A 25,769-nucleotide genomic window follows, 5' to 3' on the forward strand; every position below is an offset into this window, starting at 1 on the left:
AATTTGATCTAAAAATTAAAAATGTTAAAAACCTTAAATTTTTTTTAATCAAATTCGGTAAATATTTACTTAAGTAAAAATAAAGAAAATATGCATCAAATTTGTTTTTCAATGGTATAAAACAACATCTTAGGTGTATTTAAGCTCAAAAATAAGAAAAATTCAAAATCTTTAGAGGCGTTTCTTAAAAAATTAATAACAAAAATAATTTGTTGATAAATAATTTTCGAAATAAAGTTAGTGTTGTACAAAGTTATTGTTAACCAAAACCAAAATTTAAAAAAAAATCAATGTCCCATTTTCGAAAATTTGATTTTTCAAAAAAAAAATTCAAATTTCTCTTTTAAATTGAAAATTTTTATTTTTGAAAATTTTGATTTATATTTATACATTAAAATTCGATAAAATTGAACCACTACCTTCATTATGCCGTTAATAACGATTTTTGAAAAGAATTTTTCATTGAAAGAATGAACGTATGTAAAAACTCAGAATTGAATTTTTAAATCAAAATCGTAGGATCCATTTTTGAGAAAAGTATTATGCCAACCCAAAAATCACATGTCATAACTTAACATAACTTTAGAATTCGTAACTCTAGTTTTTCGTAACTTCGGTTTCGCGTAACTTTGACGGCCGTAACTCTGTCGAGCGTAACTCTGTTGTTCGTAACTCCGTTACCATTTCGTAGATTTCGATTTCAAAGACTTAAAAACATGAAATTTGATTTAAAAAAAAAATATCTTTTTACCAAGGCTTAAATTTAAAAAAAATATCATAAACTTAATTTAGTTTTTAAATTCCAAAATTAAGTTTAAGGTAAAAAATAAAACAATTTCAAATATTTTTTCATAAATTGACAATAAACCTTAATACCCACTAGAACTATTATTGTATGGACTAAACAAGAATTTCTTCAATTGAAAAAAAAAAACTAAAATAAAAAGAAATAAAACAATGAGTCAGGTCGCTAGTTTTGGAACATTTATTTACTTTTCTTGCACACGTTTTTGTTGCTACACGAAAATTCAATTAAATTTACTCACTTCCCTTGATGTTATATTATTAAAAATAATATTTATTTTACAATATAAAAACTTTTCTAAAGATTTTATTTATAGAACTACTTCCATGTTGTCCAAAAAGTCTGAAATGATGATAAATGGTTTTGTTTGCGTCAGCTTACATCATCAAAATATTCCACATGATATTAAACATGTTTAATGTTTATAACAATTTCTATCTGATTGAGACAAAATTACTCATCACAGTTGTTAAATATTTTTCCATTTAATATTTTATCCAAAACCATATAAATTTATTTATTATTATCATGTAAAATTTCATCAGAATAGGGTTAGAGGTTAGGGTGCCCACCACCCACAAAAAAGTTTTTTTTTGCCAATTCAATAAAGAAATTCTATTTTTTTTCTGTCTGCGTGATTTCAAAAGTCAAATATTACATTTTTATTTAAGATACTAAAATACAATTCGACATACACGTGTAAGGCAGAGAGAGATTCATTTATTTGTTTGAAAAGAAAACTCTTTCTTCTTAAAAAAAAAAATAACGACTGTCCTTATCTTGAATCTTAAAAGTTCATCGCTCATCTAGATGCTTTTGTGTAGGCCGAATAGGAAGTGTGAGATAAAAATATATATTTTATTTTTTTTCTGTTTATATTTTTTTTTGGCGGGAAGAATTAAACACACAAGTAAGTATATTATACTCATTTGCTTTTATAACTTAGGTCTATAAACAAAGTTGAACACCCGCATCAACCACCTACGCAATAAAAATAGACACGTGTGGTAATCCAAAAATGATGAAAAATTTATAATAAATAAAAAAAAATTTGTATTGATTTTTTCAGACAAAAACAAATTGAAGATTTTTCAAGTTCAAGTGTAAGAAACACGTATTTTGTTTATTGACTTTTGCAAAGGGCAACGAATTCATGTGAAATTTTGTGAATTTATGAAAATTGTGAAATTATGGATTTTCATATGGATATTCATATAACGTGTATATTTTTATATCATAAAAAGATTTATGTTCTCCAATAGTTTTGAGCATGAAATAATGGTTAAGTTTAAAGTTGTGTTCTAAGGGATTTCCAATAGCCAATACTTATCGATAGCGAAGTTCAGAGTTCAAAAGAATCTAAATTTTAATTTAATTTACTGTGATTTCTTTGAATTATCTATCACAACAATCCCAGAACGATAAATTAAAAAAAATAATAATAATAATATTTCTTAGAAAAACGTCTTCTTTCTTGTTGATTCTTCCACTTTTAAATGAAGGTATTCATTTGTATCTAACCAATCGGAAAATACCTTCTATTTTTCTTTAGGTTTTCAATTCTCAGCATTAGGTTCTTACTTAACACTTCATAGAAAAATAAACAAAAATAAAAATCCCAACAAAACTTGAACTTGTTAATCGTTTATCAATTTAATAGTTTTAATTGTTGGGAAATGTATATACCAACAAATAAATCCCAAATACTTGATTGTATTCAGTTTAAATTTAACTTTACTCATTCTATTAACCCTAAAATTGGTTCAGTTAATTTAAATTTAGTATGTGTAATGTTTTATTTATTTATGATAATTAGAATTTGGTGAATCTGTTTCAAATATAATATTTTTGGATGCCACATGTATTTAGGTACATAAATGAAAAATAAATAAACATATAGGTACATAAAAATAGTTGTGCTGTTGATATTTCAACGGTCTTGTGGCGCAATGGATAACGCGTCTGACTACGGATCAGAAGATTCCAGGTTCGACTCCTGGCAAGATCGAAAGTTAAAATAATTTTTTACAAAAGAAAAAATATTCACTAATATTTTTTTCACTTGGGAGCGGGTCATAATTCTGCTTGTCAAAATTCTGTACGACAAAATTCTGTGTTGTCAAAATACTGTAATACCATAATTCTGTACGTCATTATACTGTAAATACAAAATTCTGTACGTCAAAATACTGTATGACCAAAATACTGACATGCAAAATTCTGTTTTGTAAAATTCTGTACGGCAAAATACTGTATATCAAAATTCTGTAAAAATGCTGTAAAAAAATATCGTTTTGATAATGTAAAAAAGTGCGCGCGCACTTTTTTACATTATCAAAACGATATTTTTTTACAGCATTTTTACAGAATTTTGATTTACAGAATTTTGATGTACAGAATTTTAAAATACAGTATTTTGACCAACCAGAATTTTGCTATACAGAATTTTGACTTTCAGAATTTTGTTACTACAGCATTTTGCACATACAGAATTTTGACATACAGTATTTTGGCATACAGTATTTTGAATACAGAATTTTGCAACATACAGAATTTCGACCCCAACCCGAATTTTTATTATAAAAAAATTTTAAGAAAACATTTCAACTAACTAAATAAAATTAAGAAAAAATATTTTTTTGAGTTAATAAAAAATATTTAACATTTTTTCTTTCACTTTTTTTGAAAACGGACCAATTAATTTTGTTTTTATATTTTGTTTTTATATTTATTATACCAATTTTTTTTTTTTGTAAATTATTTGAATTTTTTTTTATAACTAAACAAAATTTAAAAAAAAAAAACAGCTCCAACAATTTTGATAAATTCTTTGTCATTTACAAAATTTAATTGTAAATATACGTACTTGGCACTTAAAAACGTATTTTTTTTTATATTTAATTTATTATGTATGTTATTTTGTTTACTAAATATGTATAAAATTAAATTAAAATTCTAAGTTTTCCATACGTGCGTCGCGCTGTGGCGTTAACCTATAAGTAGCTATTTATCAAATTTTTTGAATAAAACAAACAAAATTTAATGAATGGCATTTCTACTTGTGATATTGGTACAAGTACATCAAAGGGCAAATTTAGGATTCGACCACAGAAGTGAAATTCTTTAAACTTCGTAATTAAGGGTTTTTGGTTATACCAAAATAAATAAAAATATAAATACATAGATGTGACAAAAAGGTTGAATAACCCTATCCTATGAACTTTATGTTTCAAAACTGTGTTTTTCTATTTAATTAAAATCTTGCGTTAATTTTGGGACATTCTATTATAGCATTGAAAAAAAAAATAAAGCCTTTTTTTTAAATATTTATTTAGTATTAACGGCAACTTTCACAGAACCGTTCTTTTTTTATTTAGGTTCCCACTTTCTCCCAAACGACGAATTTTTTAAGGTTTTATAAATCTTAAATACATATAAATCAAAATACAATTTTCAAAAAATATATTTTTGTATTAATTTAAAATGTTTTTATTTAAATAAATTTACTATTTAAAATTGTAGCTTTAATTCTTAATTTGTAATCTTTTGAAAATAGTACCTATACCAATTTTGACTTTTTTCGACTCTAACAATTTTTTTCCTTAAAAATCATCATAATACAAATAAATCCAGTTGCGTACTTTGTTGGAACTAAAATTCATTTGAGAAAATGATTTTTTTTAAAGAACGAATTTAAGGTTTTTTTTACATTTGTGTAAAATTCAATTTTACCAAATTTTTACTTGAACTGTGAAAATAAATTAATGCTTAATTTTCATAATTTACTTATAAGAAACCTAAAATTTTTGCAGAAATTACAAACTATTCATTTTGTAATCTCTACGAATATTTAATACAAATTAGTTTGTTCTTGTTGATTCTCATCATTTTAAGTACCTTACATTTACAATATATAATTATTGAAATTATTAAGAATTACTCAAAATTTATACAAATTAGCAGCTGAAATCTATATTTTTTTTAAAGGAAAAAGAAAATAGATTTATCTGCTAATATAAATTGAGCGTTATTCTATATTAGGTACTTAATATTATATGCATGGACTTTAATAAATACTATCAAAGCATTGACTTTAATTTATCAAAAAATATTTTAAAGCAAAACTATTGTATTGTTAATTATAATTGCTTAAATTTTGTAAAATAATTACTGTTAATATTTTGAACAACTTAGACACTTAGTCTGTAGTTGAATAAATAAATAAAATATATAGTTTAATAGCTGGCAGTGCTAAAAATAATAAATATCAGTTTGGTATTAATTATTTATTATTATTAAATCTGCCATCCCTGTTCTGCCTTCTAATTGCTGACGTCATATAAATTAACAAAAAACAATGTAAAAGTCCATACAAAAAAAAAATAAATGACGAAGGTGGTCTAGGTCTAATAGAGTAGAGATAGCACTGCCACTATAGAACCAGACATCAAGTGCATTTCTTGCATAGTTTGCTGTTAATTTGTGATTGTATTGTGTGTGTTATGTGTTACCACTTATGGACTTTTATATATGTGGTATGTGTCACAGAGGCAATGTGTATAATGACGGCGGGAATAGTGTGATCTTCAAAACAAACACACAACACAAAATAAAGAAAAACAAACCGATGCGATCGTTCGTTCTTCGTTTTGAAAAAAAATTTCTTTTCCGCGCCGTTTTACAGTTCACATTGTGAGAGTCGATTCAGTCTCATACTTCTCACACACGAAAGTGGTTCCCAAAGCGGTCGTTTGGTCGGCGGTCTTCACCGCATTAAAAACGAAAAAAAAAAAAAAACAGTCATTCCATTGACCAGATCAATCTTTAGATTTCCGTTTGGTTCTATACCTTTTTTAAATATAGCAGAAAGTTTGTCTGTCTTTCTTTTTTTGTATGTCTGCAATGTACCCAAACAAAAAAAGTGCATTAAATTAAAAAAATTAATAATTAAAAAAATAAAAAAGTTGTAAAAAAAAGTTACACTTTATGCATAAATGTTCTAAGTGTTTTTGAAGTACAAGTTCTTTCTGTTTTACTTTTATACTTTGTACTGCAGGTGCAAACTGCAATCTTCTAGAAATTCTGATCCAGTTGTTCTACAAAACAAAGTGAGTTCGATTTTTGGTTGTTCTGTTTGTTTTTTGTCTTCACGTGTTTTTTGAACAAAAGAAAAAGTATTGTTTTATTTTTCAAAACACATGTTTTTGAGATATGCATTTTTTTTTTTAATTCATGCGTGGAAAATTATGTTAGTTTGCAGTCGAAAATGCAAATTGGGTTAAACCTTTGTGCAGAAATTCTATTTTTAAACTGGCGAGACGACGCAAGCGAGACACTTAATTTGTTTTAGTCTCATTTTTTTTCTTTTTCGTAGAACTTTTTCAAAAAGAGTGCATTATTCGGCCTCAACCTTAATTATGTTTATTTTGTATTTAAGTCTCCTTTAGTCGAGTCGTTAAATATTGAAATTAATTCTTTTATTCCCAACTGTTTCAAGTTTTATTAAATTTATTCTTATCGTTTCTTGGAAAAAAACCGCTGGATTCCGTTGCAGAAAATCTGCCATAAATAAAACCAATCAACTTCCATATATGAAGTTGAAGGTATTTTATACACACCTTTAATTTTGTATTCTTTCTTCGATACAAGATGGACTCCTGGACTCGTTGACTTTTTATTATTCAAGATAGAAATACCTTTCTTTGAAGTGTTGCTACCTGACTGAGTTGGTCTTAGGTCAAAAAAGTGTGTAAATGTGCATTCAATACTTTCTTTTGTAAAAATGAAATAAAATTTTGATAACAATATTATTTTACCCGGAAATGTTAAACAAAAATTAAAAATCAAAAAGGAAAATGAAAAAGATGGTGCTTCTCGGATTTTTAATGGAATAAAACCAAATTACAGACTATACGTGACCGTATATAAGATTTTAGTATCTTTGTTGTTGTTGGAGTTCGAAAAATAGATTCCTATCGAATCCGTGCGTTGTCCGACGAGTCGTAAGATTGTATTTTTAGTCGAGTGAGCCTACATGATATGAGCAAAAAAATAATAAATCTGAGAAATTATAAACACATGTTGTAGCTAGAATGATGATGACCTTGTCGGTTTTTGGAAGGAAAAACTATTTCACAACAATTTCTTATCGAAAAGGAAATTGGTTTGAAAAAAAAAAAAAAATAAATAAAAAAAAAAATAAATAAAAAAAAAACGAAAAATGTTAAGGGTGTGTGTTAGTCAAGTGTTATTGTTTTCTTTACTTCTTATAGCAAGAATTTGGAGGATTTTGATTTTTAATGTAATTTTTTTGATTGATAAATTGTTTTAGAGGATTTGTTTTGGAAACACTTAAATCTGATTAAAATCTATAAATAAAAATCGATTTTAATGAACAGGTGATTTTCTTGTTTCAAATCGTTCGATTCTCTCTTTGTGGTATGATTTGTCAGTTTTGTTTTGAATGATCAACTCTCTAATCTCAAACACGTACCTACCATTCATTGATTTGAAATATTGAAATATTGCTTTCTACTGATATTGCAATATTGCAATGTTTAGTCATGAGTCATATCATAGCTGTCTTGTAAAAAAAAACTCAACTAAATTGTTTCAAATTTTGTATTCTTTGAAAATGGAAGATTTTTGGTTTAAAAATACATTTGAAATATTTATGATAGGAAACAGAACTGCAAGGCTTAAACACTTTAAAAAAGATTAAACATTTATTTTTCATTTAATTTATAATTCACACTTAGTTCAGAAAAAAAATCTTTTACCTTAATTTTTTTAAAAACAGGTATACGAGCAGGGGCGGATCCAGGATTTTTTTCTGGGGGGGGGGGGGCACAAGGGACGGATTGGCAAAAAAAAACAGCAATAACAGTTAGAAATAAAGTGAAGTACCATACGACTGACTAACAAGCAGAAAATTTTAACGACCCACAGTGGTCTAAAACCTGGCCAAAAATATTTAGGCACATTTCCCATATCAAATAGGTACCAAATGACCAAAAAGTTATTCGGAAGGAAAAATTTTCATTTTCTTGTTACAGTAAAAGCCACTTAAGTGCTAACCCTCTTACTCCTGGATTAGCCGGAAGAAAAAAAATATAAAAAACCAGAAAATGCACGTACAATTTTAATGCTATATTAAAGTTAGTAATCTATTCTTTATTTAATTTTTTGACTTAAGTTGTTTCACCAAATAGTTTTTGAGAAATTAAGTTTTAAAGATGAAATTTTGAAAAAAAAAAATGTTTACGTTTTTTAATTGATTTTGTATAAAATTTTGCAATATTATGGACATAATTATACCATTAGTTAATGACCTAGTAGTTTTTAGTCAAATACTAAAGACTTCATTCTAATAAATATTAAAGTTCCTAAGAATAACAAAAAAAACTGAATCATACTTTTTTGCCGAGAAACCCAGTTTTGTTTTTTTTTATTTGCATTAACCTTTTGTAACCCAAGGTCGTAAATTTAAAAATTAATAAGTCAATCGATTGGCCTTTATCTTTAATAAAACACGTATTTTTTTAAAAATTCAATAAAGTCATTATTTACTTAGTTATTTCGATATTTTGGGAGTAAAAAAAAAGTTTAAATAATTTATTTTTATATAAAAATGCAAAAATTCAAGTAAAAAACTATCTAATATTAATTTTTAGGCACTTTCCTAAAATCCAAAAATAAAACCCCGTTTGGTTTACTAACAAAAACTATTTTTTTTCTGAATTTCGTAGTTTTTACACAAATTTGCTTATTTTCAAAAAAAAAAACCCAACTTTCAACATTAACTGTCAATTAAAAACTATTGGTTAGAAAAAACTATTTATTAGAAATTTGAAGTACTATTTCGATAAAGCAATACTTAAAGATTATAATATTAGAAGCTTCAAAAGAAAAAAAAATAGTTTTGTAGAGCTTTTATGCAATCTTTTTCGGTTTGTTACAGAAATGTCACATGGGGCTACAAGGGGCTACAAGGGGTTAAATTGTTTTATACCTCAAGAATGTTGTGTTGAAATTGTAGGTCTCTTGGAGCCAAATTGACCAAGTTATGAGTATTTTAATACTTTCCTTAGGAACGTTTTAGTCTTTTAGTCCAGAGTCCAAAACTTTAAATCGTTATCCCCACAACTAATGTTTTCAACGCCGGTGCTCCTCATAACTTCAAAACTACTGCACCGATTCTTTTGAAATTTGGAACACTATTTTTTTTTACATATTTTTAGAGGTATCCCTGGAGAAATTTTCTCAATAAAATAATATTTATAAAAATCTATAAGTAAGGGTCGCTTTTGAGGAGTTTTTTTTCAAGGGGTCTTTATTTTCGGGGTGCAAACTTGGGCAAATTTCTGAAATGCAAGTTTGTTCTACATATCCAGCAGTTCTATAATATATAGTTTATGCAATTTTGTGACGTGTTCCGCTATTTTAAAAACACTAATGTTAAAAAAAAAAACAACGAAAAAAGTGCAAATTTTTTAACCACTCTGTATGAAATAGAGTTGCATATACAATTATTTTTTATATCATTCAATGTCATTCGATGTCCATATCAAAATTTTTCACCAAAATCACTTTGAAAATTCACTTTTTTTTAAATCGAAAAAAAAAAATTCGTGTGTACTCAAGAAATAGCCGTTTATTTATTTGTGAGGTGGAGCTTTTCATGGGAAAGGGATGCAACAATCAACAAAATTCGCATTTTCAGCCAGAAATAGACAAGAGTTTCACTCAAGTTCTTTCTGTTATTATTCATATATTTTTAAAACTCTTATAGTTTGATTTCCTTTAAGTATGAACTTTAAGTTCTGGGGGGGGGGGGGGGGGGCACGTGCCCCCGTGCCCCCCCCTGGATCCGCCGTTGTATACGAGAATGATATAAGGGCCATTATTTGCAATGCTTTTAATGGTTCGGCTATAAAAATGGATAATGGTTAAAAAGTAATTAGTAAAATCATGATTTGCATTTGTCAGGACCGTAATCACCGAAATGACGTCTTCTTTTTGAGGGTTCAATAATTAAGTTACGTATGATTTTAAAAGTGCATAATAGCAAAATCAAGCGGACACTGCTCTCAGCCGATCTGACATAACACATATTTAATACATAATACATTGAGAATTACCTTCAACTTAAATTAAAAAACGATTAAGCACGAAAAACACACGTTATAAAACATTTTTCAATCCAATTGATGGATACAAAAAAATAATTCTCGAGAACTAAGAATTGTTGCTTCTGTAGAATAGGAACGTTGTTAAAATTGTGTTTCGGTTGGGAATTAGTTAAACAAAAAAACAAATTTGAGCCAGATTTTCAAAAAGATTATATTTTTGTGCCAAAATGCTCATATGCTCATATTATAAACGAAATCCGTCTCTTTTGATATTTTGTACCTAATCAGAATTTTTGTTATTGGCTTTGAAAGTTCAGATTTTGTTAAATGGTTTCGGTTGAAATGGCTACTGTTTCAAATAAAATGCATGACTTTCTCTGAGTTTTCAAGTTACTTAAATTTTTAAATAAAACAAATGGTTAATGTGAATTAAAAATAAGATGCGAAATAAATTTTTTTCTAATTAAGAAAAGAAAAATATTTGCAATGAAAAAGCTTAAAATATTCTTTAAAAATTCATAAATTTGTTGAACTTGTCGTTTGGAAAAAAGTCAGAAAATAAAAAATAAAATTGTTTTATGGGAGGCAATATAAATAATGATTGAAAAAAAACTTTTTTTTCATACAAAAATAGACCTTTTTTAAAACCTAAAAATTGATTTTTTTTTATCAAAATCGGTAGAGCTGTTTTCAAGAAAATTGCAATTCCTTGAAAATGTTATAGGCATGGAAGGTATCCGGTGCACAAATCGGCGCATATCCGAAGTAAAAATATGAAGCTTTTTTGATGTATGTATAAATATTTAGTTAATGATTTAAAAAAAATGTTTCCACCTGAAACTAAAATGGCAATACGTCTCTGCACGAATTGATACTGAAACTAAAAATTTGTGTTCATTTTCAAAACTTCGTTTTTCAACTTTAACAACATTTCAATCAAATTTATCAATTTGTTGAATTTATTTTTAAAAAATGGTGGAAACATGGAATGAATTCAGTGTTATGAAATTTAGTAAGACTTCTATGTCCTGATTTAAAAAAAAACACACTTCAGAACTTTTCAATAGTGACGACTTTGTAGATAAATATTCGAGTGTCAAAGTACCTAAATGATGAAATCAAAGTTTGTCAAAGCTGTCGTATACCCAAAAAAATAAAATGCACGACTGGGTCGCACGAACTTGCTCTTAGAGTTAAAGTTGCTTAAATTTTTAAGACTTTTTATATAGAAATTTGAAAAAAAAAAAATAAAATTCGTTTTTTAAAAAAAATTAAATAAAATCTGAAATTAAATTGCCCTCCAAAACAAGTATGCAGTTTTGATTTTTATGTTAACATGCATTTTTAGAAAAAAAATTTTCAAAATCGTTAGAGCCGTTTTTTTTAAACTAACTTTTTATAAATAATTTTTTGGAAAAAAAGTTTTAAAATAAAATTGGTATGCCATTTTGTAGAAATCACTAATCAACATCTAAAAACTAAATTTCAAAAAAATTCATTGTCCCGTTTTCCAAAATTTGATTTTTTTGGAAATTTTATTTTTTGTTTGTATTTAAATTATATAAATGCTTCTTCAAAAAAAGTTTCGTTGAAATCGAACAAGCACTTTCGAAGATAATCGGATTTGAAAAAAACGGTTCTATGGCAGGTACCGTTAATAATGGTTTTCAAAAAAAAAATTTTTCATTGGAAGATAGACCTTAGCTTAAAACTAACACTTGAATTTTTTAAACAAAATCGTTGGAGCCGTTTTTGAGATATTTCAATTTTTCTAAAATCGTTATATGACAAGTACCGTTATTTTTGGTCCAAAAAAATTAATTCCAAAAATCCCTCTGGAGAGTCGCCAAATAACGCTACATACCAAGTTTGACATTAATCGGTCCATCCGTTTAGGCTGTAGCTCCTTATACAGACAGACAGACAGACAGACAGACGGACTTCCGGGACCCACTTTTTTGGCATTGTCTACCATCGTAATGTCATGGAAAAATGTTATCTCAACTTTTTTGTTGTTGTACGAATGCATAACTTGATATATAGTACCTATATCGCAAGTAAAAATATTATTTTTTTTTTAAGTTCTAAATTTATTTTTGTAACAATCCAATACTTCGTCTTTATTAAATATTTTTTCAAACCTATTTTTTTTTTTTTTTTTTTTTGGTGTACAAGGAGGTTTTGTTTGCTATAGTTGGTTTTTGTTGTCACTCGTACCGGCAAAATATTATAATGTTGTATCGAATTACATAGCATTCTACAGTTTACAATCATATACAAGTATGTACTTAAGTACCACATGGGTTGAGTTATCATCAACGATAAGAATATTTTATTGGACATTTTTTGTTTGTTTTTCACTATTTAACGATGCATACTTCAGATTCAAAATGTATTGCGTGGTAAAAAATTTGTATCCAATTAAGTTTTAATCTATTAAAGTTTTCTCAATGAATTTTCATAAATTTAGTGAAATATTTCAATAAGATCTTATCTATGTATTTTAAGTATAACTAAGTACTTAAATTTAGCTTTAAAACGTGAATAATTCAGCCATGGAAACAATATTTGCTCTTTTCTACACTGAGAAAAAAGTGACAGCAAAAAACAACGTAAAATCAATGAAAACCACATTGTATAGTTCATCTACCAATCAAACACAAAATCACAACTTTAATTTGTTTTTCTTTCAGTGTGCATTCTTGTTTATTTATGATGTTTGTTGAAAATAATCGTTTGGTAACTACTACTGTTAGGTACCATAAAGAATAATATTTTATCTAATTAGGTTACTGTAATAATGTGACAGTCCCTTGATTGTTTTTGTTTTTTTATCAGGAAAAAAAAAAAAACTTGACTTGAAACATGATAATTTCGATTCAGAAACGTTCCTGTAATTGAATCATGACGTGAAACAGCGACGACACCCCCAAACAAAATGCAAGACTATAGTTCTATGTTATGACTTGATTTTGCAATTTGATATTTTCTTAAAAAAAAAAAAAATTGACTTTAATCAAAACAAAAATAAACAGTTCCAACTCTGAACATAGAGAGGTACATTATTACTTTGTTTTTATATAAAAGAATACCCACGTGTGCTAGGTATTAAATTACAAGAATACAAGGCCAGTGTTTTGTTGCGTCGCGTCTAATATAAGATCGTAGAACGCGGCAACTTGTGTCACAAATTGTAAAGAGAAAAAAAAGTAGTTTATTACTTTTTTTTCATAACAAGGAAATTAATGAAAAATAAAAGCTATAGTTCGATATGCAGCCATAAAAATAAACTAGTAAATAAATAAATTAAAAATGACAACAACAAAACAAAAACAAAAGAATTTGCATACGAGTTGCACCTTTTTACCTACTATAATATGTATAAGTACAGTTATTACTATTTGAAATACAAAAACCACAAAAGACATGTATCATAATGATATAGTTTTTAACTTACAATATACATACCTACAAACAGTGGGGTGGCCTTGTAAAAAAATGGTGAAAATTTGAAATAAAGAAATAAAAACAAAATTCAAACGGACCACACTTTTTTTTTAGGTAGGATAATAAAGGGGTCAAAAACTTTATTTAAAAAAGTTGGCTTCTTAAAGATTTGATTGATTAAGATTATTGATACTAGTGCCTCTCAACACACTTTTACCGCATCTTCACTAAACTCGTAAATCAGTTAATTTAAATAAAAGTATTGAATAATTACAATTTGTATTTGTAATTATTCAATTAAAAGTACTTAAACCAGGTGAAGATTGAAGATAACAAGATCAAATAATATAAACAATCGGCTAATTTTAAACATTCCAATAGCATTGGCAACTCTATTCGAAATGTTTTAAGATATTTTGGTAGTAATAATCTAATAATCAGGGGCGTACGTTGAGTTGTGGGGGCCCCGGGACAAGACTAAATTATGGGGCCCCTTTGATATAGAAAATAAGAACAAATAAAAAAGTATGTATACGCCCACTTACTTTTTTTTTTGGGGCCCTTGATGTACCTATCATTTGTTGGTCGCTAAGAATATGCAAGTAATAATTTTTGGGGCCCCAAGATAATATGTAATTTTATTGTTTCTCTTCTTGCTTCGATACTTTTATAACCAGTTGCACAGAGAAAAATATGACCCGCTAAAAACTAACAGATTGCCATATTGTTTTACCGTCCATACATTTCATAAGGAAATCTTATTAAAATCAACGATTAATAAGGTTTTTTTAAGGAGATTTCTTATTATTTTTATAGAGAAAATCTTATTAAAAATTGACTGAAAAGTTGATTTTTTTTTTGCAACTTAGCACTAGAACAAAAATCGCGATCAATATTTTCATGGCAGGTTGGTTCAGATGGTAAGGTGGGCGACTAATGATTTGAAGTCTCCAGTTCGATTCCCAGCCTGGTCATCGTTTTTTTTATTTTTTTGCAGATTTTAAAACAATAAGGAAAACCCGATTGTTTTAATAAGGTTTCCTTCTTGGATGAAAACCATAGAGAAATCTTATTGTTTTTGTTCTATTTTATGTGGTCTATTTTTCTCTGTGTGGCTTCTCTGCATTGTCTCCTTACGGGGCCGTGGCGTGTTGGGGGCCCCGGGGCACCGCCCCACTTGCCCTAAAGGTGTGTACGCCCCTGCTAATAATAATAAATTTATTGAACTAATAACAGTAATCAGATACCACGTTTGGGGCAGGAAAATAAAAATTAATCAATTTAGATACGAGATTTTCTCTAAGTTACAAAAAAAAAATAGGTTGGTTTATTGATCAGATTGAAAATATTAAACTAAATGTTATCAAAATTAAATCTAAAAAAGATTGCTTTAAAATGATAGGTTGCTAAGTAATAACTGAAAACAAATGTAGGTATTAGAAATTTGTTTTATATAGTTTAAATTTAGGTAGGTACTTAAAACCATTTCGAATCCAAATATTTTAAAATTATGTTCATATTTGTTTTTCAAACTGATGTTTGTAAATAAGGCAACATTTTTGAACAACTTATTTCACAACCACATGGCAACACGGTGTTGGCATCAAAATTAACCACATTTTTTCAATAATCGATATCTTTACACCGAATAATAATTCAATATTTAAATAATATACAAAACAGATACACACGTGATGAATTTTTATTTTCTCAATTGTTTAAAAAAATTGATCATTTATTGATTGATGGTTAATTGTTTACAAGTTTTACCTAAATTCAAACACAAAAACATATACATAGGTACCTTATTTGATCATGGGAACACATTTTGTAATAATAGAGCAAGATCCCAGGGCCGCCAGACATTACTTATTTTCTCAAGAAAAAAATGTATGGAATTACGTAGTGCTAGGACATACTATTAGTGAATGGATACTGGCTATCTTGTGCCGACGGCCATTTTACCACTAACAGGTGCTAAAGGTACGAAAAATACGTAGTTAGATTTCTTATTTTCTCAAGGCTGATTTTTATATATGATACTCAGGGAACTAATACATTAATTTTTGTAAGCTGCCAGACCCGTCGGATGGGCCTAACACCTTGCCAGACACGCATTTCAGTATACGGAAAAGTTAGATTTTGTTATATGGAGGTCTGGGAAAAAATTTATAACACATTTTGACTTCAGGACTCGAAAGAGTATCAAGACACGAGTCGAAAACCACATTTTGAACAATCGCATCTAGAGTCATTTGGCCGCCATTTTGTTTTTTTAATAAAAATTTCAATTTTTCACATAACTCATGTATTTTTGAATCTACAGAAAAAAAATGTATTGCAAACTTGAAGATAATTTACTACAATATATGTTAAATTACTTTTTTCGATTATACCTTCGGTTTAAGAGTTAGGGTGGTTTTTTTTTGAAACCATATTTTCGTCATATCTCTTTTATTTGAGCTTTTTTGAAAATTAACTTGAAGTAAAAGTTGTAGATCTTTTTATTACCTTCAATTACTAAATTAACGGTTTTTCGATTTGACAGTCCGTTTTTGATCTGTAGGAAAAAAACTTCAAAAAGGTTGCAATTTTTTAATATAGGAAAAATATTCTAGTACAGGGTATTTTGCATTAGATGTAACAACAACCTAGGCGTGTAGGTTGCACTCAGACAAGAACAAAATCGTATATAACTAACACTGCCAGACCCATTCCGACAGCCATTTTTTTTGCCAGACACCTTAAAGCTTTGAAAAAAATAGTTTAACTTTACTTATTTTCTCAAGCTTCATTTTTATATATGATACTCAGGGAACTAATTCAATAAATGTTTGTAAGCTGCCAGACCCGTCGGATTGACCTGACACCTTGCCAGACACTCACAAATGCTAGCTATGTGTATCAGCGCCAGCGCAGCGTGAGCATGTTTGTAAAGGAGTTTTATAACAAAGCGTGTCTGGCAAGGTGTTAGGCCCATCCGACGGGTCTGGCAGCTTACAAAAATTAATGTATTAGTTCCCTGAGTATCATATATAAAAATCAGCCTTGAGAAAATAAGAAATCTAACTACGTATTTTTCGTACCTTTAGCACCTGTTAGTGGTAAAATGGCCGTCGGCACAAGATAGCCAGTATCCATTCACTAATAGTATGTCCTAGCACTACGTAATTCCATACATTTTTTTCTTGAGAAAATAAGTAATGTCTGGCGGCCCTGGGATCTTGGACTATAAAAACAATCTATTTTTTTTAAATTTTATATACTCATGTGTATATTTTTTCAAATATTTATTTTTGTTCTTTAAATATCCTGAAAATGTAGTTAATCTTAAATGTGGGTAAAAAATTAATACTAGAAAAATAAGTCCAATGCAATATCCGTTTTGAAATAAAAACTAATTTGCAACTAATTTATGAGCAAAATAAGTAAGATTTAATCACATTTAATAGTACAGGAAAGATAGACTTTTTCGTGGAACGAAATACAGGACGGCTGATTTTTTCAAATCTGAAAGAAGGGTATTGGAAAAGCTTAAGTCCTGGTTTTCGGGACGCCAACCCCCTGGCGAAATCCGCCATTTTGAAAAACGCGAATATGTCTATATCTCCCAAACTATTGGCCTGATCGAATAAGTTACTTAACCAAAAATGTAGGTAATATATATATCTTTTTTAGTGCATTCACTGTTTTTCAGCGAGGACAACACTTTTGAGGTTATGTCGTTTTATTTTTTAGTTTTTCGGTTTTATTAATTTTTCTCATTCTCTATGATAGTTACATCATTTTTTGAACAGTAAAAGTTATTGACCATCAAATTTCCAATAATTTGGTATTTTTTTGAAAGTCATGCGATGAATGAGTCGAAAGTTATTGATCTGAAAACTATATTTTTAGTACTGGAAAGTTAGTATAAAGACAGGCATTTTGTGGAACGAAATATAGGAAGGCTGATTTTTTTCATATCTGAAAGAAAGGTATTAGAAAAGCTTAAGTCCTAGTTTTCGGGACGCCAACTCCCTGGTGAAATCCGCCATAATGAAAAACGCGAATTGGTCTATATCTACTAAACTATTGGCTTTACCGAATAAGTTACTCATCCAAATTTGTAGGTATTATAAATATCTTTTCTTGTACATTCACTGTTTTCAGCGAGAACAACGCTTTTGAGGTTATGTCGTTTTATTTTTAATTTTTTCGGTTTTTTTAATTTTTCTCAGTCTATATGATGGTACCATAATTTTTAAGCATCGTAAAAGTTGGATGTTTGACTTAAAATAAAATATGTCCACAATAATGTAAGTTTTACCATAATTTTTTGTTTTTTAAATTTTAAATTAATATTTAGAGGAAACTGCCGGACCCAACTTAATAATGGGAAATACACTCCCTCTCATATAATATTTTTCTTGTTTTTACATAAAGTACACGATTTAGCCTTTTTTTCATACCTTATGTAAAAATAAATTAGTATACCTATCGTTTGAAAATATTGAGAAGGATTGTTCTTTAAAGTTCAGTATCTTTGGTTTGAAAAGTCTTGAAGGCTTCAAAAGTATACCAAATTAATGGAAATGGAATGATGTTCTACAACTTTTATTATGATAAAAAATTATGTAACTATCATAGAGACTGAGAAAAATTAATAAAACCGAAAAACTAAAAAATAAAACGACATAACCTCAAAAGTGTTGTCCTCGCTGAAAAACAGTGAATGCACTAAAAAAGATATATATATTACCTACATTTTTGGTTAAGTAACTTATTCGATCAGGCCAATAGTTTGGGAGATATAGACATAATCGCGTTTTTCAAAATGGCGGATTTCGCCAGGGGGTTGGCGTCCCGAAAACCGGGACTTAAGCTTTTCCAATACCCTTCTTTCAGATTTGAAAAAATCAGCCGTCCTGTATTTCGTTCCACAAAATGCCTGTTTTTTTACTAACTTTCCTGTACTATAAATAAAAATATAAAAATAGTAGGTAATTACATTACGCCACTAAAGTATGTTATTATAAAATCTTTTTCAATATATTTATAAATTAAGAATGTGGTCTTTACGATTTCTGATTTAAAAAAAAAAAGCAATAATAAATTGATCAATAACAATCTGATTTTATTATCATGATTTTAGTTTTCTATTTGAAAGAGAAGTGGTTATGGCATTTTATCAATTTAAAAACTTAGATACTTTTTTCGCTTTGTCATCATAATTGACATATTCGAATCAACGCATCATTTTATTTAATTAAAAAATACGGCTAAAACATATCGATATAATGTACCTATACAAACACACAATTTAGATACAAACATATTGATACTTTTCAGTGATTTACATTAATAAAAATATTTTTTAAATATGCCAAATAGGATAAAACAACTTCCACTAAAAGTAATTCAATAAAACATTTAAAAAATTTCAAATTACAAAAATTTGCACTAAAAATTATACATAGTTTTTTATTCAAGTCAGACTTGCTTATCATAAACTTGTGCGCATATATTTTACTACGTAAGATTGCTAATGTTAATAGATTATGAATTGGAATTTTGATGCTAAAGTCCTAAGATCAATTCTACAATGAAAATGAAACTTATCATTGATATAAATAATTTCAGTGGAATACACGACTTTATTAAAAATTACAAAATACAAATATAATATGGAAAGGACTACATTTTTTTAGCCAAGATTTCATAGAAATCACATAAAAATTTATTTTTATCATCAAATACATGTGTAGGTACAAATATTCAACGGAAAGTACTATGTCAAAAACAACTGTTAGTACAAATTTTCCAAAAACTAACAATTTAAAAAATTCAATTCTGTTTGCAATTTTGTCATAAAATTGGTACTTATTTTATTTACATTCAACAAACAAATGCACTCTTTACTCCCATTTATTAAACTCGGGTTGGGTTCGATATCCCGCTTTTTATATTCCCGTTTTTTAAAATCCCTCTTTTAAAATCCCGTTTTTCATTATCCCGCTTTTTATAATCCCGCTTTTTAAAATCCCGATTTTTATAATCCCGTTTTTTATTATCCCGATTTTGCAAGCAAAACTAGTTGTTTTATTTTAAAAAATCGCGCGATTTTTTAAAATAAAACAACTTGTTTTGCTTGCAAAATCGGGATACTAAAACAAATTAAAAAATGAGACATTGTTCTAAACGCATTTAACAAAAAATATAATCTATAAAAAAAAATAAGAAAAAGTAAGGAATGTGATACTAAAAACAAATCAATTAACAAACTAATATTTACTTTAAAGTTTCAGAAGAACAATCAAATCGTGATAATCCCATAGATTAATAATAACATAAAATGATCACAACTCCTTAAATTAAGTACACACTACATAATCAAAAGAAATTTCATTTAAATATATTTCAACTTATATTTGGATGCATTTCAACAATTTTGATATATAAATAAATGAAATTTCTTTTACTTGTGAACTCAATTTAAGGCTTTAATCATTTTATGTTGTTATAAAAGAAATACCGTTTTCATAATGTGTTGAAGGTACATATTGTGTGGGCAAAAAATCAGCTTTACTAATTTTTTGTCTATTTCTCATGATTTTTTTATTTGTGAATTAAGCAAGTATTTTGTAAAAAATCGGGATTTTCGGGATTTGACGGGATTTTAAAATGCGGGATTTCAGAAAACGGGATTTAAAAAAGCGGTATTTTAGTAAACGGGATTTTGAAACTTTTTTTTCGGGATTTTCGTAAAACGGGATTTTAAAAAGCGGGATTCCGATACGCTCCCATTAAACTCATTACTGAGATCATATGTAGATAAATATATTAAAATAGTTATTAATTTTAAGCTGCATTTAATTAATATTTATAATGTTAATTAACTTCCACTGTACGTAGACATAGGCAACTACTCATAAAAATAAAACTTCTGGTTACTTAGATTTTTTCAAATAATAAAAATAATACAACAATATTATGTAGGTACAAATTAAGTGATAATGTATATTGCGTGATAATAATAATAATAAAAATGATGTGGTATTAAATATTTATTCTGTCATTTAAATCTATTTGCTAAATTTATTCTCACAAAGATGCGATTTAATCCATCAAAAAGCCCCCAGGTGACATTATTCATTTACTCGTGAAAATGATATGACAATTCTGTCAAAAGTAAATAATAACAATTATTAATCAAAAGAATTTGCACGTTACACACGCGTAGGGAGAATTTATAATATAGAAATCATTTTCATTATACTATAGTAATACAAAAAACTTGCCACTCGAAGTTCTAACTAATTTTTTGTATTATTATTCTTTTCTTGTAATAATATTTACTTGTATTACACTCAGAAAAAACTACCTAGTAAATTTAAAATAAAAACATATATAAAAATAAAAAAATTGTAAATTTTAACAGTTACATATTATTTGAAAAAGTGTTAAAAGTTAAAAAAAAAAAAAAAAAATAAGAAGAGATTTCAAATAATGTTAATACAAATAGCAGAAGAATAATAAATTTAAGAAAATAGGTCCCAACTGGCCAACCTTCGGTACCCCGACATGACAATGAAAAATGTCTATTAATCAAAAGAGCAATAATTACTTTCTTATTTCTAACATTTTACATACATTAGAATATTCCTTATTCTGCTTTTTTTCGAACTATTCTCTTGATTAGATTACTAATTTTGTTTCTCGATCAATATTGCAGTTAAAATATGAAAAAAATTGAACGTATTACCAGTTTTATTGTTAATTGGTCACTGTGGTTTATTATTGAATACATTTGAATTTGTAGAACATTTTCTAACTATGTATATGTAGGTTTTTTTGAAACGAATTTTAATTTTTAATATGAAATTTTAAGATAAATAAAAAAAAAATCTCTCTATGGAGAGTTTTTAAATGGATCAAATCTAACACAAAATAAAAATAAAATGTCTACAATAGATATAAGTGTCGGTAGTATATTTTTCAAAAGTTGATATCAGTTTCTTTAAAACTGAAGTCTTAGGCTGAGAGGAAATAATACAATTTTTGAAGTTATACTTCTTATGGGAGGGTGAGTATGAAAATTTACTTTTTGACAAGAATGTCAAAGGGATTATGACGCGATCACCATGGGTAGCAGGGCTGTCGTTTCACCTTTAGAGTAGGCAGTACTTTAGTATTTAAAATAGCAGTACGCCGCAGTACGGCAAACATAAAACACACAACACGTTGCAAGTAACATGTTTCATGTGGCAAGTTGCATGTGGCAAGTTGTATGTGGCAAGTTGCATGTGGCAAGTTGTATGTGGCAAGTTGCGTGTGGCAAGTTCTAGTGGGAAGTTGCCTGTGACAAGTTGCATGTGGTAATTTCCATGTGGCAAGTTGCCAGGGTTGCAAAAAGCTCACATTTCAGCTTAGCTCACAGCTCAGCTCAAATTTGAGCTAGGTGAGCACCCCAACTTCCAACGCCTATATCTCGGAATTTTGAAGAAAATGGAAAAAAAATTTTTTGATGCCAAAAGGTAGCGGGGACTCTAACATACATTTGGGTACAACTCTCATCGCTGTAGGTCCACGCGTTCTCAAACCGGGAGAACTTAAAAGTAAAAAAAAAATTAGGCACGATTCTGATAAAATAGGCATGATGTGGTTTAACATGGAAGGCGATTTTTTTAAAATCTGACAATGTGCAAAGCGTAGGCCCATGACACAAGCTATCATTTGGCATCACTCCCAAAAATTGCTCTCAAGCGGTTTAGCTTCCAGGAGCGTTCAAAGATTCGGGGATTTTTCGAAAAAAAAAATTACCCCAACTTTCAAACGCGATTTTCTCGGAATTTTGAAAAAAATCGAAAAACCGGATTATACCACTATCGGGTAGCTGAGAATATAAGCTTTCATATGGCACCACTCCCCTGTCTCTAGATCAAAGCGTTCGAACGCCTATATCGCGGAATTTTGAAGAAAATGGAAAAAAAATTTTTTGATGCCAAAATTTAGCGGGGACTCTAACCTACATTTGGGTACAACTCCCATCCCTGTAGGTCCACGCGTTCTCAAACCGGGAGAACTTAAAAGTAAAAAAAAATTAGGCACGATTCTGATAAAATAGGCATGATGTGGTTTAACATGGAAGGCGATTTTTTTAAAATCTGACAATGTGCAAAGCGTAGGCCCATGACACAAGCTATCATTTGGCATCACTCCCAAAAATTGCTCTCAAGCGGTTTAGCTTCCAGGAGCGTTCAAAGATTCGGGGATTTTTCGAAAAAAAAAAATTACCCCAACTTTCAAACGCGATTTTCTCGGAATTTTGAAAAAAGTCGAAAAACCGCTAGCTCAAAATTTGAGCTGAGCTGTGAGCTGAGCTCAGCTAACTTTTGAGCTTTGTAGCAACCCTGCAAGTTCCATATTGCTACTACTTGTGCTGAAGCACACACAATTCTCATAAAATTACCATATCGCACATTTTATGCGCAATTCATTTACTTTCGTTAACCATCAACCGTACGTTCTGAACCGCACAACATGAGTAAATTTCACAGAATAAATTGAAAACTACATGGACGCAAGGAGGATGAAAGAATTAATTTATTGTTCACTTGATAAAAATTAAAAAAAAACTAAGTGTGGATTATTTACTTCATAATAGAAATTAAAAATATCAAATAAAATTAATTTACATAATACTGAATGAGAAGTATAACTTCAGTCGCGTGTACATGTGTACACACACTCTTTTTTTTACGTATTCTTAAAATCCAAAATGAGGACCTTTAACTCAAGAAAGAAAAATAAAATGCAGGACTGATTCCCACGTGTTTTGTCTTATTATAAAAGTTTCTTATATCATGAATATACCTATAAGAAATGTAAAAAAGTACAAAAAGTTGTTTTTAAAATTACAAAAACATCTGCCAATTTAAAAAAATTAATAATCCATATATCAAAACAAAGTTTCAAAAACTTCATTATCCGTTTAAAACAAAAAAAATTTTGGAATTTTTTTCATTATTTTTAAATTAAGATTAAAAATACGCTTTCGTATAAAATTTTTCGTTAGACCAGTTAAGTCATTTATTCAAATGGTTCTATGGCGATAGTGTTAATAAAGTTTCAAAAAATATTTGTTTTCTTAGAAAAGTAAAATCGTTCTTTTTATTCATAATTGTTAGAGCCATTTAAAAAAAAAACCACAAAAACGTAAAGAATAATTACGCCAAATATCCAACATTTTTTTTTTAAAGAAGGCATTGTTAGATGTATTAGATTACTTTTTTTTTCTTCTGAAATATTATTACCACAACACTCCATGGCTATCATTTGAACACTATGCCAATCCTCGTCAGTTTGAATTAAAGACATTTTTTAATTACAGAAAAAATTTAACAAAGCCCAATCACTTTCAGTTTTATTTATTTTTTCAGTTACGGTCACTATGGTGTATGCGTAACTTGTTTTTTGTTAAATTAATGAAATTATGTTGTCGTCAACTGCATTTTATTTAGAAAATAACTCAAATCCTTGTAGAGTTTTTAATATTAGGACCACATTGATAGTTACACTTGATCTATTGTAAAAGTCTTGGGGCCTAGTACTTTTAGTTTGGTCTGATGCACATGAAAACTCATTTTAGGTTAGATCCAGTCTTTATTTGTTTTCATAAACGAGTCTTATTGATACCATCACTCATTCATTTTTGCTGGGATATATTTTGCATGCCTATTTAAAAACCTACTCTATTGTTGCACTTTAACTTCCGTTTGAAACCTGGGTTTAATAAGATGATCCCATAACTGATAAAATTCATAAAGAAACCATAAAACTTCAAAAAATTCATATTCAAAACACACAACAAATATTCAAACCTAAGAATATGCAAACAACACTTGAAAAATAAACTTTCATTCAAATTTCAATATGAAAGAGCCTGTTTAAGTTTCATCAATATTTTTGAAAGCAACAAAAGATCAACAACCAGTTTACCCCTTTTGAAATAATAAATACAAAAAAAAAAAAAAATGTCACAGCTCTTCAAACAATTGATTTCCAATAATAATGTTGCCAACTGAAATAACTATGAAACAAAATTTCAAGTATGGCAAATGTCATTGACGTAGTATTTCTTTTTTTCAATACTATCAAAGATATTTCTGTTTGCAAATATTAAATATATGAAAAAAAGCGGGCCAACAGCGTGTGTAAATTAAATACTGATAATGTCAAGCAAAAAAATGGGTATTTTGTGTCTGTTTCATTCGATTATTATCAACAAATAACAACAACTAGTCATTATCACTTTTTACCTAGTGATAGGCATTTCAATTATATTTATTATCTGTCAATAAATAATAAGTTTGTGTTAATTCCATGTAATATTAATATTTACACTATTAAATATGATGAATAGTTTATAGTAACGATGCTTTAATAGATTCGTTTAACGGTTCTTAATTCATAACAATATGAAATTGTAATTTGTCGAAAATTTAAGTGCGTCAATTGACAAAATTGTAAGCATGTAATTATCAATATTTGATCGTCATTTTTATTATTTGTTCAAACTCAAGACTTGTGATAAAATTTTGTCAAAAAAACTGATTAGCGTTGAGTTATTATCACCAAAAAAAATGAAAAATTCAAACGTCAGCTCGTGATCGATTTAATTGTACAAGTTGTTATATTTGTTTTAACATTATTCTTTTTACCTCAAGCAAAGATAAAAGCTGACATAAGAATTTTGTCAAATTCACATCATCATCATCATCGTGTCTGTCGCGGTTTTTCGGGTTTCCTTAAAAGATAAGACGTCGGTCGTGTATTTCACAAAATGTGTAAACACATTTACGAGCTGTTCAATTGATACCTACTTTTTGTATGTCTTATTACAGAGATAACTTCTTCGTATATAGACGAAGTCAGCTGTTTTAATAAACATGAACAGCAACGGAGACAGCGATCATTAGCATCAAGAATATTGTTTCAAGAATAAATTCAGTTCGAAATTCGAATTGGTAAGAACCAGCTGGTTTTGCGGTGTTCTTTTCTGTTGTCTATCAAAAAGATAAATTCCGTCTTTTTTGTGATCCGTGCCAACAAGTGAGTGAAATGTATTTGTATATATATATAAATGAAGGGGGCTTGGCTATAGTGCCGCGTGTCGTATTTACTTTGATTTGGCTTCTTTTATATTCAAATATTTATTTATTCATTAAAAGAAATTTATAAACAAAAGTGTGTTGTGGGGTCATCTTTCGTGTGATAGTAATATATATTCAAAAATAAGAGTTAAAATTTGCATGCATGTGGTAAAAATAGTTTATCTTTCAAAGCTGTATCGATTATATTATTATTTCATAAGAATCAATTCAAGGCCGCTACAAAAAAAAATA

At 28.3% G+C, this 25,769-nt stretch overlaps 1 protein-coding gene and 1 non-coding gene across 4 annotated transcripts in view; both read left to right on the top strand.

Annotated features, from left to right (window-relative positions):
* LOC129918047 (protein I'm not dead yet-like) overlaps nt 1–25,769 on the top strand; it is a 52,278-nt gene that overhangs the window by 4,747 nt on the left and 21,762 nt on the right. The window contains exon 1 of one of the 3 annotated variants that reach the window (XM_055998363.1): nt 5,500–5,913. The exons of 1 other annotated variant lie outside the window; for it this stretch is intronic. The gene's annotated coding sequence lies outside the window, so the exon portion shown is untranslated. Of the gene's footprint in view, nt 1–5,499; nt 5,914–25,255; nt 25,477–25,769 lie in introns of those variants that run through there. One more of the 3 variants, XM_055998364.1, reaches the window with a different exon arrangement.
* Trnar-acg (transfer RNA arginine (anticodon ACG)) lies at nt 2,741–2,813 on the top strand. The gene has a single exon. It is a non-coding gene; the product is annotated as a tRNA-Arg (tRNA).

Source organism: Episyrphus balteatus, chromosome 4 (assembly GCF_945859705.1).
Source record: "Episyrphus balteatus chromosome 4, idEpiBalt1.1, whole genome shotgun sequence".
NCBI classification, from domain to species: domain Eukaryota; kingdom Metazoa; phylum Arthropoda; class Insecta; order Diptera; family Syrphidae; genus Episyrphus; species Episyrphus balteatus.